The 14147-nt window shown below is 46.5% G+C and overlaps 1 long non-coding RNA gene across 3 annotated transcripts in view; it reads right to left on the bottom strand.

Moving 5' to 3' along the window:
* LOC129668463 (uncharacterized) overlaps positions 1-14070 on the bottom strand; it is a 16220-nt gene extending 2150 nt beyond the window's left edge. For 2 of the 3 annotated variants that reach the window (XR_008718913.1, XR_008718914.1), the window contains exons 1-6: positions 13998-14057; positions 11607-11903; positions 11380-11505; positions 2283-5072; positions 1009-1173; positions 581-735 (exon numbers count right to left, since the gene is read on the bottom strand). This is a non-coding gene — a long non-coding RNA (uncharacterized LOC129668463). Of the gene's footprint in view, positions 1-580; positions 736-1008; positions 1174-2282; positions 5073-11379; positions 11506-11606; positions 11904-13997 lie in introns of all 3 variants that reach the window. The other variant, XR_008718915.1, reaches the window with a different exon arrangement.
* Between the last annotated feature and the right edge of the window lie 77 nt (positions 14071-14147).

The following is a 14147-nucleotide window of genomic DNA, read 5'->3' as shown; positions in this document are numbered from 1 at the left end:
GAGGCAGGGAGTATGATGAGGCCAGTCTTTGCAGAGCAGCCTGCAAAATTCTGGGTTAACAGAGTACTGGCACGTGTGGGAATTATGAAATGTTTGATCGTGGTTTTGTCTTTTTTCTTTGACTTCTTTTAGTTATCCAAATATTTGATGTTTTAAAATGTAGCTGATGTGTTCGTGCACATACATGAACAGTGTAGTTTAATGACTCCTTGAGCAAACATCTCTGTGCATATACTACTTAGAGAAGGAAAAAGGAATCTGCCAGGAGCCTGACCCACCTTTCCCACAACCTTCCTCTGAGACTGACCCTTCTCTTGCTCCCACTATCCTGTCCTCACTTTCTTTAGGGTTCACCCCTAAGTGTGCCTCCCTGCATGCTGCACCTCAGCACTGCTGGGTCTCACCCTCGTGAAATGCAGCGCTGAGGTACGGAACTTTACATCTGCTTGCTCGGCTTAACATCTGCAAGGCTCCCCCCCATTCAGCCATGCAGTTGTCTGACGGGTTTTATACCTGGTAAGCCAGAGGAGAAGGGGAGGGGAGGCAGGGGGGGTGAGGTAGTATGACAGTCGGACAGTACCCCCTCAGAAGGGCAGAGTGGCTCCTCTCACATAAGGAGAAATCACACAGGTCCCACGGGCAGGACTGAAGCAGGCAGCTGAGGATCCAGAGAGATGCTGAACTCATATTTGAGGTAGCCATGGGGACTCTTGGTGAGGATGGAACCAGAATCAGCTGTTGGTAGATGGAAAGCAGAGGTGTTAGAAGCTGGAATGTTACTGTTTACACATCAGGTAGAAGTAAGCCTGGATGAAGAAAAGAGTCTTGCCCTCAGTGAGGGACCATCTAGGAAGAAATTCAGAGAACCTGGGCTTATTTTGACCTCCATGAATCAGGAGGACAAAGTAGATTGTTCCCTCTTCCTTCTCCACCTAGCACACCAGAGTGTTCCCCTGGCATGCTTTGAGGAATCATGGTGGGGCAAGTCGCTGAAGCGCCTTGGCCTACCTTCCTTGGTGGATCAGGCATGGCTGGCTGGGCTCACTGGGAATCCCTGGCTTCTTTTGTCTTCTCAAAGCCATCTCACCCAGACAGCCTCCTGTGCAGTTGATTTACAATGCCATTTTGGGTAGCAAAGGATGATGCCTGAATCCGTCCCAGTGGTGTGTTCCCCTGGACACAAACAGTGAACATGTGGGGTTCAGGTCCATTCTCCATGGATCAGACTATTTAAAAACTTAATAAAACAGAGTACCTTAACTGTTTGTTATAACAGCCTCCCTTTCAGGCACATAGTCTGATTAACACCAGCCACTTTGAAAAGATATGGTGACACCGCTGAAGGTTTTCTAAGACAAACCTCAAGAAGACTCCTCAGGAGCCCGAGGTTGAAGACATTCCACTCCAGACACTATCTGAGTACCATCTCTCTTCACTCCCAACGCCATGTTTCCTCTGAATTCGTCAGCAGAGCTAGTGTCGGGAAAGCCAAGAACCAGCCTGCTTTCCTTTGCAGTAAACGTCTGTGCCCTGGGTGCTGTCCCACAGGGTCTAGCAGACTCTGGGTTTAGCCTTCCCTCTTTATCCTCACACTGGTAGATCTGAACAGACCTAATTCTTTGCTTGATTCTTCTTCCTACTCATTTCTACTGCCGAGTTCCTCTGCCCTGAGAGGATGAAGCAAGTCGGGCTGGTGTAGCTCAGTGGCAGGGTATGTGCTCAGCAGCCGAAGGCCCTGGATTCCATTCCCAGTAACATGGGGCAAGAAGTAACAAAGTATGGAATCCATTAGCTTATTCAATAGTTATGAGATGTTACTTCGTTCTTTATCAATACGACATAAGCTAAGTAAATTCCCAGCAATGCTTATAAAAGAAAGCATTTAATTGGGGCATGTTTATAGTTTCAGAGGTTTAGTCCATTATCATTGTGGGGAGCGTGATGTCATGCTGGTAGACATCGTGCTGGAAAAGCAGCAGAGAGCTCTACATCTGGATCCACAGCAGCAGGAAAAAGGAGCCACTGGGCTTGGCATGGACTTTTAAAACCTCAAAGCCCACCTCTACTGACATACTTTCTCCAAAAGGCCACACCCATTCAAACAAGGCCACCCCTCCTATTCCTTCTCAAGTAGTTCCAATCCCTGACGACCAAACACTCAAATCTATGAGTCTATATTCAAACCAGAATAGCCAGCTATCTGAATACAAAGGAGAAAGCCAAGTAGGAGGGCAAATCAAGCATATTTGATTCTGGAATTTAACCTAGAAAGTAGGTCTCACCTCCCTTGGAAGTGGTTTCTTCTCCCAGTTGTGTATGACCACATCTCGGTGCATCAGGTCAGCCTCGGGTCAGTGACATCCTGGCACTTTACTCCACATCAGCTTGGACTTTTCCATAAAGTTGGGAGCCAAAAGAAATGCAGCAACATAGTGAAAGGACCAGAACCCTGTCCCAGAAATGTGTAAGAGCCAGGGATGTAGCCACAGAGACCCAGAGAAGGCTAAGATCCTGGGATCAGAGTGCCAATCCCAAGAGGCAGAAGTGTGTGTGTCCCTACACGTGTGTGTTTATGGTTTGCATCATACTCCTGATCCTAACAATAAAAACCAAATGAAATTTCAGCTTTCTTTTGTAAAACATATATATAACTCATTACTTTTGTTTATTTCTGTAACTTCATTGTGGAGGCTCTTAAAACAGATAATGGTTTGACTTTAATTCCGTGTCTCTGTAGATTTGTGGGCGTGAGTTTAGTGCCTGTTGTGGTGAGAAGAGGTGACCCAGTGCCCTGGATCTGGAGTCAAGCAGTTCTGCTCCCCTGCCCGAACAGTGGGTGCCGATAAACACAGCACCGTCTCTCCAGCCCCACCGTGCAGTCTCACGAACCAAACACAGATGAGGGTTCAGCTAAGTGTGAGGAAGAACTTTATAACAGTTCTGTTCCAAAACACCTAGATCTATCTTGGGATATAATAATGTTTAGGTACCAGGATGCTGACATAGAGATTGTACAATCAAAAAAAAAAAATCCTGGAACAGCAGTGCCGGGCCTGGAACCCGATGTCATGAACCTTTCCAAACCTGGCCATGGGGAAACACATCTGTAATGCCAGCACTTGGGAGGCTGCAGCGGGAGGAACACCAGTTTGAAGCAAGATGAGGCTACATAGGCAAACTGCGTCAGACTGACAGATTCTTAGGGAACACCTCACCTTTACTATCTGATTGGCATCATGACTCCAACACTGCAGTGAACTTACTGGTCCCTTTTCATAAAAACTAGTTCACAAGTGACTCTGGAAAATCTGTGCAAAGATACATGGGAAGACACTGCCTCTGACCGTGAGGAGTACTAGGTAGGCGTGCTGGGTCCCAGACCCATTACCATAACTGCCACTGACATCACGATCTCACCTCTAGGCTGAGAACTATTGGCCTTCAGTGAGCTTCTTACACCAGAGGCTCATGGCTGGGGACGTGGCTCAGGGAGGGTGCTCCTGCTTCAAGCACAAAGCCCTGGTTCCAATTCCCAGCACCAGCGAAATCTGTCATGGTGGTGTTTGCCTAAAACCCAGCACTGGGGAGGCAGCAGGAGGCTAAGTTCTGAATCATCCTGGGATACCTAGGTTATGTGGTCTAGCCTGGGTCACATGAGACCCTCTTTTGGTGCGATAGAAAAAGTGTAAGTGGTTTTAAAAAGGAGTTTCCCATGCTTCACCCACATTTCCTTTTCTCCAACTGCGGGACTGCAGCCACGCCACCATCCAGAGCCGTGTGGTGACTGTCACAGATGAGACATAAGTTGAATCCCACACACCTACATCAGTGGGAATTTGTGTGTGTGTCTGCATGTGTGTGTCTCTGTGTGTAGTTTTCTATATATGAGTGTGGTGTATATATCTGTGTATATGTTCAACCTGTGTCATATATGTTACATCTGTGTCATGTATGTTCACTGGTGTGTATGGATGGCACACTGTGCTTACTCACAGAGCTCAGGGAAGATACTAATATATCCTCCATTAATGAAGCTTATTTCAGGGTAGAACAGTATATTAGGAGTTCAACGCAAGTTGAGAATGACTTTGTTAGATGGTGTGTTTTCTAACAGGTTAAGATTATATTTTCTAGCCAGGAACCAGTATGGCTATAAAGGCCCAGTGCACTCAATGCTGACCTGCCTCACCTGCCTCAGGATGCCTGAGGACAGGTTGTAATGCCAACATTCACAAACCAACTGAAGAAGGATGAATCCTTCCATCGGCCAACATCAACACACGTCTGACTCTGCTCAGAGGGTTTCTGTGAGACACAAAGTCTTGTTTAAAAAAGCGAGGCACAGAACTTGAACCTGATGACGTGGAAAGCTTCTGGTGCAGAAGAGCTTCGTTGCTTTTTGATTGTAAGCCCAGACGAGGCTTACCAGCAATGCAGAGTTTTTGGGAGAAGCTGAAGTCCCTGGTACAGACAGCATGGTGTCTTCCCGGGCGAGATGCTTGACTCGTCAGCACGGCGCCCCAACACCATGGAAACCGAGAGCAACGCCAGCGCTTACAAGAGAACAGCCTATTGGTGGGGATTCTCTGCTGGGCTCCCAGGAGAACCTTCGAGGGTGCTGTTTGGGGCTTAACCTCTCCATGCCTTCATCTTTTGGGTTTGATCATCACTGACTTGTGAGGCTCCAGAGCATCACAGCTACGATAAGGACTTCTGGAACAGCGTGGACCAGCTCACAAGCTCTGAGGGACAAGAGGAGATGACTGCAGCTCTGTGGACTGTGTCGCAGTTGTCTCCTGTAAGTCAGTGTGAGGCAGCCCTCCTGCCCTCCTCATAGTCCACGTCAGCCCCGCCAGATTGCCTGGTCCTACAGCCATGTTTTCCTGATGACCATCGTCCTGACTGAGCACTGTGGCCAGCAAACACAACTCAGCAAACCACGGAAGTCTGGCCTGCAGGGAGTAGTCTGCTTGCCTGAACAGGTCTCCTGGAAGTCAGAAATTGCTCTGAAGATTTAATGACCTCACTGCTGAAGGTAGTGCCTGCTTCTGTCCACCAACAAAACTGGTGTCCTGCAAAGGGATGACAGGACAGAGGCACCGTCAGTGACAGACTGGCAGAAGCAGCTCACTATGGACTGTGAGTAGGTGTGACTCTCTTTGCTGCTTCTGCTCATGTTGGCCCTGCCTAGAAGTGAAGCTACGCAGAACACACAGTCGCTCTCCATAAAGTCCACAGAAACAGATGTGCAGTTTCCTTAAAATGCTATTTAATTCTACAATAAAAGTTCACAGTTGTGTGACTCTCTTGAGTCTTCTTTCTGACCAGGCATCACATAAACATACCAAATGAGAGATGTGATCGCCAGTAAATAGGATTAATGAGGTACTGGAGGGCAGCTTAGTCCTGTTGTTTATTTATTTCTCCTTTTTTTTTGTTTTTCTTGATTTTTATTGGGACTGGATCTCACAGTGTGAAGCACTATCTGGCCTGAAACTCACTATGTAGTTCAGGCCAGCCGGAAACTTAGAAAGAGCCACTGGCTCCTGCCTCCCCAGGGCTGGGATTAAAGACTTAATTCTAATGCCTATAAATTTTAAAACGTGTTCTTTGACACTGTCTCGTATATCTATAATATACTTTAATCATATTTGCTTGTCAATGCTCTCCTGCATCCTCCTCCAACTCCTTTTGGAACCCCTATTCCCAACACATTCCCTCCCTCCTACTTTCATTTCTCATTATAAATGTACATTTATTCTCTCTCTCTCTCTCTCTCTCTCTCTCTCTCTCTCTCTTTGTGTGTGTGTGTGTGTGTGTGTGTGTGTGTGTGTCTTATAGATCTGGACTTAACACTCAACACTTGTTCTCAACCCTCTGATGAGTAATGAGTCTATGTATTAACCATTCCCCATGCAAAAGAAGTGTCTTTGATAACGGGCTCTCTATAAACATAAATATCTGGGAGGCAGTTTGGCAACATGTCCATTTAGAAAAATGACAATCGCGTGTTTTCTTCCCCTGGGCCTTTATGCTCCATTGTGTGAGATTATGATTACAGCCTTGGGCATATCATCCCCAGCATTACAGTATGTAGAATCCACTACTGGCCAGAAACCGATGACTCTTTTCTCCCAGCACCACCCTGCATAAAGAGAACTAGGCAGCAGGATGAAAGTTCATCGTTCGGTTTCAGCTAATTTCTCTATGTGCCAAGATCAAACTGTGGTTTGAACAGTAGGGTCTTGTCATTTACTTCTGGTGGGTAACCAGGAGAAATTATAATGGCGTGTATTGTGCTGGAAGCCTCGGGCCTCCCTGACTGAAAGCACAGGGGGGTTATCTCACAGTGTGACTGAACTTTTTCTCTGGTAGCCCGTGGCTTGTGGAAACAGCCTGAGCACACCACGCAGGCGTTCTCTCGGGCAGGCCTTTCTCCTGAAGACTCCATCTTCAGCTGGAGTGTGGAAGTCTTTTCAGGGTCCCAGCCTACATACAGCTTCCTGGTTCCATTGCCTACACATCTATCCACGCTGCTGAGTTCACCTGCTGACCCTTCCAGGACCACGCCAAGCCTGGCTCATGTGGCAAAGTTTCTGGCCATTGAGAGATCTTGTCTCAGAATTGGAAGATGCCTGAAAAGCAACATCCAAGTTTGTCCTCTGACCTCCACACCTACATGCTGGGCACACCATCTTTGTTTTCAGAACCTCAATTTACCTCATGGGACTGTGCCAGGGAAGGGAATGGTGTAGCTCCACCTTAGTCTTTGTAGCTGAGCGAGCCAGCTTCCTGCATCTGTTTCCTTCTCTGTGGAATGGCAGTAGCTGGAGAAGACCCTCCTGGGCTAGTGTGGGACCTGGAGCCACCAAATAGAACCCTGCCTGGAGGTACATGCATGGGATTTCCCACTTGGGAGATAGAGAGACAAGGGTCAGGAATTCAAAGTCATCTTTCATGACAGCAAGTTCAAGGCCAGTCTGGACTACATGAGGCCAATCTTCAAAAGACAAATTATTATATAGGATGAACCTAGAGTCAAACTTTCCACATAGTTCCCATCATCCACCTATCCAGTGCTCACTGGGTTGAAGATGGGCTTTCTGACTCCCTCCTCACTCCACGGAGAGATCTCTCTAGCCCGGCCCTCAGCAGACAGGGAGACGATGCTCCTGAGCTTTAGAATGTGCACACAGTTTAGTCCAGGTTCCTCTGGCCCTCATCCTCTGCTGCGCTCCCAGCCCTGCCTGGGTGGCAACTCCTCTGTGGTCAAAGCACACACGGGGCTCTGCACAGGCATTTTCTTGTGACTCATGGCTCTGAAGGGCCATGTGGAGAACAAGAAGGGTTTGACCTGAGGGTCCTTTTGAGGAAATGGTCTCTGGCTCTTCCCTAGGGAGGAAACCAGGGCCAGCGCCTGTTTCCCAATTTTATCTCATTTAAAAATTTCTCTCCCCACCCACCAGGAGTGGGTTGACATGCCTGTGACTTCAGTGCACTAGATCCCGAGGCAGGAGGATGATTTGAGCCCAGAACTTCAGGCTTAGCCTAGGCAGTATAGGATCATGTCTCAAATACCAAACACACTGAGTAATTAAACTAAGTAAAAGACGGTTATAATAGTTTGGGAAACAATGAAAATGGTAAGTCAGGAAGAGAAAGAGGTTGCAGCAGTTAGCAAGTGTGAGGTCTGAGCCATGGGAACTCCTCCAGGCTCAGGGGTTCTCTGCTGTTACGCTGGCAACTTTGCCTGCAGCCTGGTAGTTTGAGCTGGGGATGGAACCCAGGGCATCACAGTGTTGGGCGAGGAGTCTACATCTGAGCCGCATGTTGCCAGCTTCATTTTAAACATTTAGGAAGTAATGTAAATGCATATTTGTGTCCAAGCATGTATAGCTGAGTGCATCTGGGAGCTCAGACCCATGAGGTCAGAACTCGGGACACAGATATGTCACTGTGTAGAAGTCAAGGGGGAAAAAGGCTCCCCAGGGATTCCAGTTTGTGGGCAAGCCTTTGAGCTGTGCTGTGCCCCAGCGCTCACAGTCAGCACCTGGCAGCTATTATGGGATGGCCACAGAGAACGCGCAGGTCTGCAGCAGTGAGGTACAATGCCTGCAGATGGTGAGCTCCCCCTGGGCCCTTCCTCCTCCTGGTGCCCGCGGTCTCGCTCTCTGGACTCAGTCTTTTGCAGTTCTAGAAAGGGAGACAAGCATAATGCTCTCTGATCAATAGCTTTCCAGTGTCCCCCTCTCCACACACCTGGTTCCTTCATGGGACCTTGGCTAGACGCATGATAAAAGTAGTATAAAATATTGAACCACAGACCTCCTTGTGTGCCATCTTGAACCTAGATCTCTTCTCCCCACCGCATGTCCTGACACACAGTGAGTCCTGCCCTGGCCTTCTCAGCTCAGAGAGAAGGGGCCCTGGGTCTGTGGCCATCTAGCCTAGCCCTGCCACGCACTGAGCTCATTGGAGCAGTAGCCTTGTCCTGGCCAGGAGACAGCATCCCATAGCTCTCCTCCCACCCACAGCTCTGCCTTTGTATCGCCTCTTCACCAGCGTGCCAAGAGTGGTGCTTTGTTGACGTAGCTTCTCTCACAGGGCTGGGCACTCAACTGTCACTTAGTCTCTGCATTTGGACACGTTAGGGTTGTTTATTGTGAGAAGATTTTGAGACAGGCTTTTGCTACACCCAGGCTAGTCTGAAACTCAGAAGTGTGTAACACCATGACTGGGTCTTAAAAAAAAAATGTAGGTTTTAGGTTTTAGGAATTAAACTCAAGTCCTCAGGAACATATCTCAATGTAATAATGTCTATATGCAACAAGCCAATAGCCAATATTATACTAAATGAGAAAAAGCTCAAACTGTTATGTAAAATCAGGAACAAGACAAGCGTGTCCACTTTCTCCCCTCATGCAATAGTCTCTCTAAAGTCTTAGTCATGTCAACAAGAGAAGTAAATAGGGGAAACAAATAAGAAAGGAGCATTAAAGTGTCCTCATGCACAGGGATGTGGTGCAGCACTTGAGAGCCAAAGACGCCTCCAGAAAACTGATAAACGTTTCTGCAAAGCTGCAGGACACAAAATTAACACTACAACCGACAGGTTCCAATAGAGCAGAGAGTGCAGCTAGAATCAAGTATTGAACGGTGGAGAGAAAAATCACTGCAGGAGCCACGGTCCAGGGCAGTCCTGGGACTTGCCTAAATGGAACTGAACATGGGCACTGAATACATTAATGTGTAAAAACGGAATTTCTATAAAAATGTTCCACAAGCCGTTGTGTTAGACATTTAGTCCCCAGCTTAGTTCCGGTGAAATAGGGTGAAAACAGTTATAGAGTGCAGGACTTACCATCATGCCTGCGGGAATGCTGAAGATGGTGACCTCTGCAGAGGAAATGCAACCTAGCCTATCTTCTTCCGGCTCTCTCGCTCTCCTTCTATTTTGTTAGACAGGGTCTCATGTAACTAGGCTAACCTCAAGCCTACTATACAGCCAAAATTTACCTTGAACTTGTTTTTCTAATACTCTGATAATTCTTCCATGTCTGTAGTGTATTTGGTCGTTTTCACACATACCCCGTCACCGTCTCCCATCCCCTTTCTACCCCAGCCAGTCCTCTTCTTTCCAATATGTGCACCTCCTACTTTTAGACACAACCTGTATTCATCAGCCTCCCTCCTTTCCTCTGAAACCAACAAGAACCACCACCCCCAACTCTGCCATGTGGGCCTAAACCCTCTTTAGAGCTTTTGTCATGTGCCTGTCTGTCTATCTGCCTGTGGCATTAATGACTCTTCTAACAAATCAAGGACAGTCCACCTCAGTGAACTCCTTGAGCCCCAAACCCAAGACATTTCACAGAGTAAACAGGAGGACCATGGAAAGGGTTTTTATGAAATAGGACACTGAACTAAGCAGAAAACAAAACCTTGAAAACATCACATATTTGAAGCCATATTCTTCACTCTCAAATCTTCCACACACAATCCTGGAAATATAAAAACTTTTTAAAGGACTATATATGCAGTATTTATCTTTAGAAGTCTGTCTTATGTTCCTTTCTCTTGTGGCCCTGGGAATCTTACGTCACTTACTCACTTATATTATTACTTACTTATATTACTTACTTAATATTCTTATAAGAATATAATTTTATATTACTCACTCACTCATACTAAAGAAATCCCCAGGCAACCCTAAAAACTTAGCAGCCCAAGAAAGGATCAAATCCATAGATTTCCTACCACACAGCAGCTTACTCCTCAAGTCAATCATTAGCAACTCAGCCTGACTCACTTTAGCACTGACACAGAAGCTAGTGAGAGCCACTCAAAAGTTGCAGGAGAAGCACTAGACTAGACAAGGGTTTAAAAGCAAAGGGAGTTCACCAAAAGCTGGGCTGCAATCACCTGACCTTGAACTTGAGGCATGGTGTACCTTACTGCATTTCTCAAGTGCCTTTCTTTATTGTTTCCCATAAAGCCCATCAGGTCAAGCTGGTTTGTGCTGCTATTAAAAAAACAAAAACACAGTTCTCATGAGAAAGCATGCAGTATGCCTATGTTGCTTTGCCTGAAAGGGTAACAGAACATGACTAGGAAAGCATACATGGAGTGAAATATAAGTCGAAACCTAGTCTTTAAAAGCCAACTATAAGATTTAAATATATATATATAAAGTATTGACCCTTTGGTGGGGTCATAATGTGATGGCACTACTTGGCAGTGACAGAAACTAGCAAGTGGGACCTTGTTAAAGGCAGTGTGTCAAAAGGGGTGTGCTTTGAAGCTTGGGTCTTAGTCCTGCCCCTTCCTGTCTCCTCCCCAGACTCCTCCTGCTGATGCTGTCTCAGCCCTGAAACACCTGCAACTGTGAGCCACAGTAAACTTTCCTCTTTTGCGTTACTCCCTCTGGTAGTTTGTCACAGTGATGAAAACTGACTAACACATCTAGCTAGGTGAGGGGTAAAGGCAACCCAGGCTCTCATGAAGCAGGAAGTTCCTCTTACAGCATTTTGGCTGGCACTATTTGAGATCCAGTACTCAAAAGGCCGAAGCTAGCGAATCTCTAAGATGGAGACCAACTTGTTCGACAGAATGAGTTCCAGGACAGGCAGAGATACACAGAAAAACTGTCTCAGAAAAACTACAACAAACAAAGATTGTGTTGGACTGGGATGCAGCTTCGTGGTAGAGCTCTTGCTTGGAGTGCATGAGGCCCTGGGCTCGATATCTAGCCCCTCAAAAGTTAAGTGGGTTAAGATAGTTAATTGGATACAGTTAAGGCAGTGTCTTTTTGCTGAGGTTTTAGGCCACTAAAAAGGAACTGTGTATAAATGCCTTTGTGAACCATGAAAAGTGACTTACCATCTGCATGCACGCTAACAGGAGACAGAACATGAGAAACCGTGTTTAGATTTCCTCTTTGGTCTGCAGATTTCATGGCCATTTCCGGACTCCCTTGCTACATAACGAATAATCTAATTGCCGGCTCTGAAAATACAAAGGGAGGCAAGGTGAGTTGGTTCATTTCACACGGTAAAACATAAAAATCCACACAAATGCATTTTTTTTTTTCTGGACCGGTACTTTACCTGGCCTTCACTAATATCTTCTTTCTCTAACTCTTCAGTTTTGCCTGGTCCTGCACCCAAGGGTAGTACAGAATGCTGGAGGGTCCAGATTCTATACTGGCAGTTTGCAAGCTGAAGTGAGCCAGTTAACTGCCACACCGGCTACACCCGCAGAAGAAGCATGTAGCTGAGCACCGTAACGTAGGAGAATCGCTGTGTGTTTGATGCTTGCACAAGCTACCTGGCGAGTTGCAGCCCACAGTGGCTTCCGAGTGAGACACTGTCAACAGGGTGGGGGAGCATCTTTTCAGGTATGGCCTAGGAAATGAAAGGCGGCAGAGTACAGGCAGAACTGAACCAACTGAACCAGGAAGTGAAGAGGTATTTCAATTCAGAACATTGCTGTTCTGACAAGACCTAGGGCTGTGTGATCCGGTTGGAATACAAACACGCCTTTAATCCAGGAGGCAGCGGCAAGCAGATCTGAGTTCAAGACCAGCCAGCCAACAACTCATTAAGAACAAAAAAAGGGTGATCTTATTCACCAGTAAGTCTCAGAGACTGAAAATGTTCTAGGCCTAGGTTAGACTCTACAGAGGCTAGAAGCTTCCAGGACTAGGCGTAGGTTAGCAGTAAGCCTCCCAGACAACAACCGAAACAGGCAAATTAAAGTTACTTTTACACAGAAGGAAAGCTTGCAGTCGGCTGCTTCCGCCTCTCTGCTGTTTGCTGCTAGCGGGCAGAGTTCACTTATATCTTTAACATGGGTCGTTCCCCGAGAGGTGTACACCATGAACTTCACCCCACTGCTGAGCCAAGTTAAAGATAGAAAAGAATCTTTTTAATCCCATTTGTTTGCTCCTTGAAAGTTGTCAGCAGTTCATGAGTCAGATTCAATCAATCTAAGGTCTTTGTTGATATATGCTTACATCATCTGTTAGAATGGGGGAAATCTTATGCAAGTGATAAGCACATTTATCAGTAAACATTTAAAAGAAACATGGAAATGATCTCCCTAGCCTAAGAACCTGGGGAAAGAGGAACTACCATGTCTGTCTTTCCGGCTTTCACCATCATGCCTGGCTTAAGCATTCATTTTTAACAAGACAAATACACACTGACGATGTTTCCAATGAGTTGTCAGAACTTATTTCCCTGTCTTTTTTGTTCTTGGTGACAGGAAAGACCTGTCTTCAAAGAAAATGGAGTTCAAAACTACAAGCCCCTCTCATTGTTGCTATGACTCCTGGACTCGAAGATTTGGGCCAATTAATTGAGGTGCGCTCTATAGCTGGAGCTAAGTATCGGGTACGTAATTTTCCTGTAATAATAGTGCACAAATTTAAAGCTTCGGTGCCTTTTCCTGTGTTTGAGCCAGTAAAACCACATCTTTCTCCACAAGTGCTCATGGCTCCCCTTTTTGTCTTTTTCAGTCCCAGTGGGCTCACAGCAAAGAGGTCAATGCTGTGACCAGTTTGTCTTTAGAATGCACCGCACTTCTCACAAACATGCTCCTGCCTCAGCCAAGTTCAAGACAGGCTTGTGCGTGTTTGTGGTGCAGGAAGCTCGCAGCTCGTCCTAGTGATTTCCTTCTGCTTCATCTCACACCTGGCAGCCTTTCACAGCAGGAAGTGAGATTCTCTTCCCCAGTGTCCCTCAAGTGCTCCTGCACACTTAACATCTTAGATACTTCCTAAATTAGGGAGGGCACCTCATCCCAACGCCTTCTGCCCCTCGCTCTGGTTGACTTGTAGGGAAAAGTCGGTTCCAAGAACATAATGATCTGCCTATCATCTGCACTTTCACAATTGGTTAGTCCACCTCATCATCTCCAGGACCCTTTATCTCAGTAACAGCTTCACATCCAAGAATGTGTTGGGATTGGGACCATAAGCCATTACAGGCCCTGGGGATAGAGCTGTAAGAAAAGAAAAAAAAAAAAGTCCCTTCTTTTGAGAAATCAGTTTTAGGAGAATCCGACGAGAGTGGGAACTATGAAAATTAAAAACAAGACCAACACGAGCTGGTAAGGTGGGTCAGGGGGTAGAGACACTTGCCAGGGCTGATGATCCGAGTCACCTGATCCAGAACCCATATATATGGTAGGAAAGAAACTGTCCCACAAGTTGTCCTTTGACAATCACCGTCCCGTGGCATGCTCCCCCACCCTCACACACGATTCACACACACGATAAAAATGAATGTAAGTTAAAAAACGAAAAGAAAGGCAAGACCCACTGACAGAGGGTGGCTGGGTGGCTACTTAGGTAGTCAGTGAAGTTTTGTTTGAAGAGGTGACGTCACCTGAGCCGTGAATGACACGCTAGACAGCAATCCCCCTTGAAACTTAAATTGCTATACTCCGATGCATTGGCAGGAAAGTCCTGCTTCGTAATGATTTTTAAAACATACTGGTTCGTTCTGCAGTTCAGGTCCCTCTTTCACTTGGTCCCCTTTTCTTCCTGGTTCTCTTCCTTTACCGAGAGGACGGCTGCAGAGCTCGCTCTCATTGGTGGATGACTCCAGCCCCACCCACCCGTTCTCCACACCAGGTCCTAAATC

This window comes from Psammomys obesus, unplaced genomic scaffold (assembly GCF_907164565.1).
Source record: "Psammomys obesus unplaced genomic scaffold, mPsaObe1.curated_primary_1811, whole genome shotgun sequence".
NCBI classification, from domain to species: Eukaryota; Metazoa; Chordata; class Mammalia; order Rodentia; family Muridae; genus Psammomys; species Psammomys obesus.
This window is presented reverse-complemented; position numbering and strand designations above follow the sequence as displayed.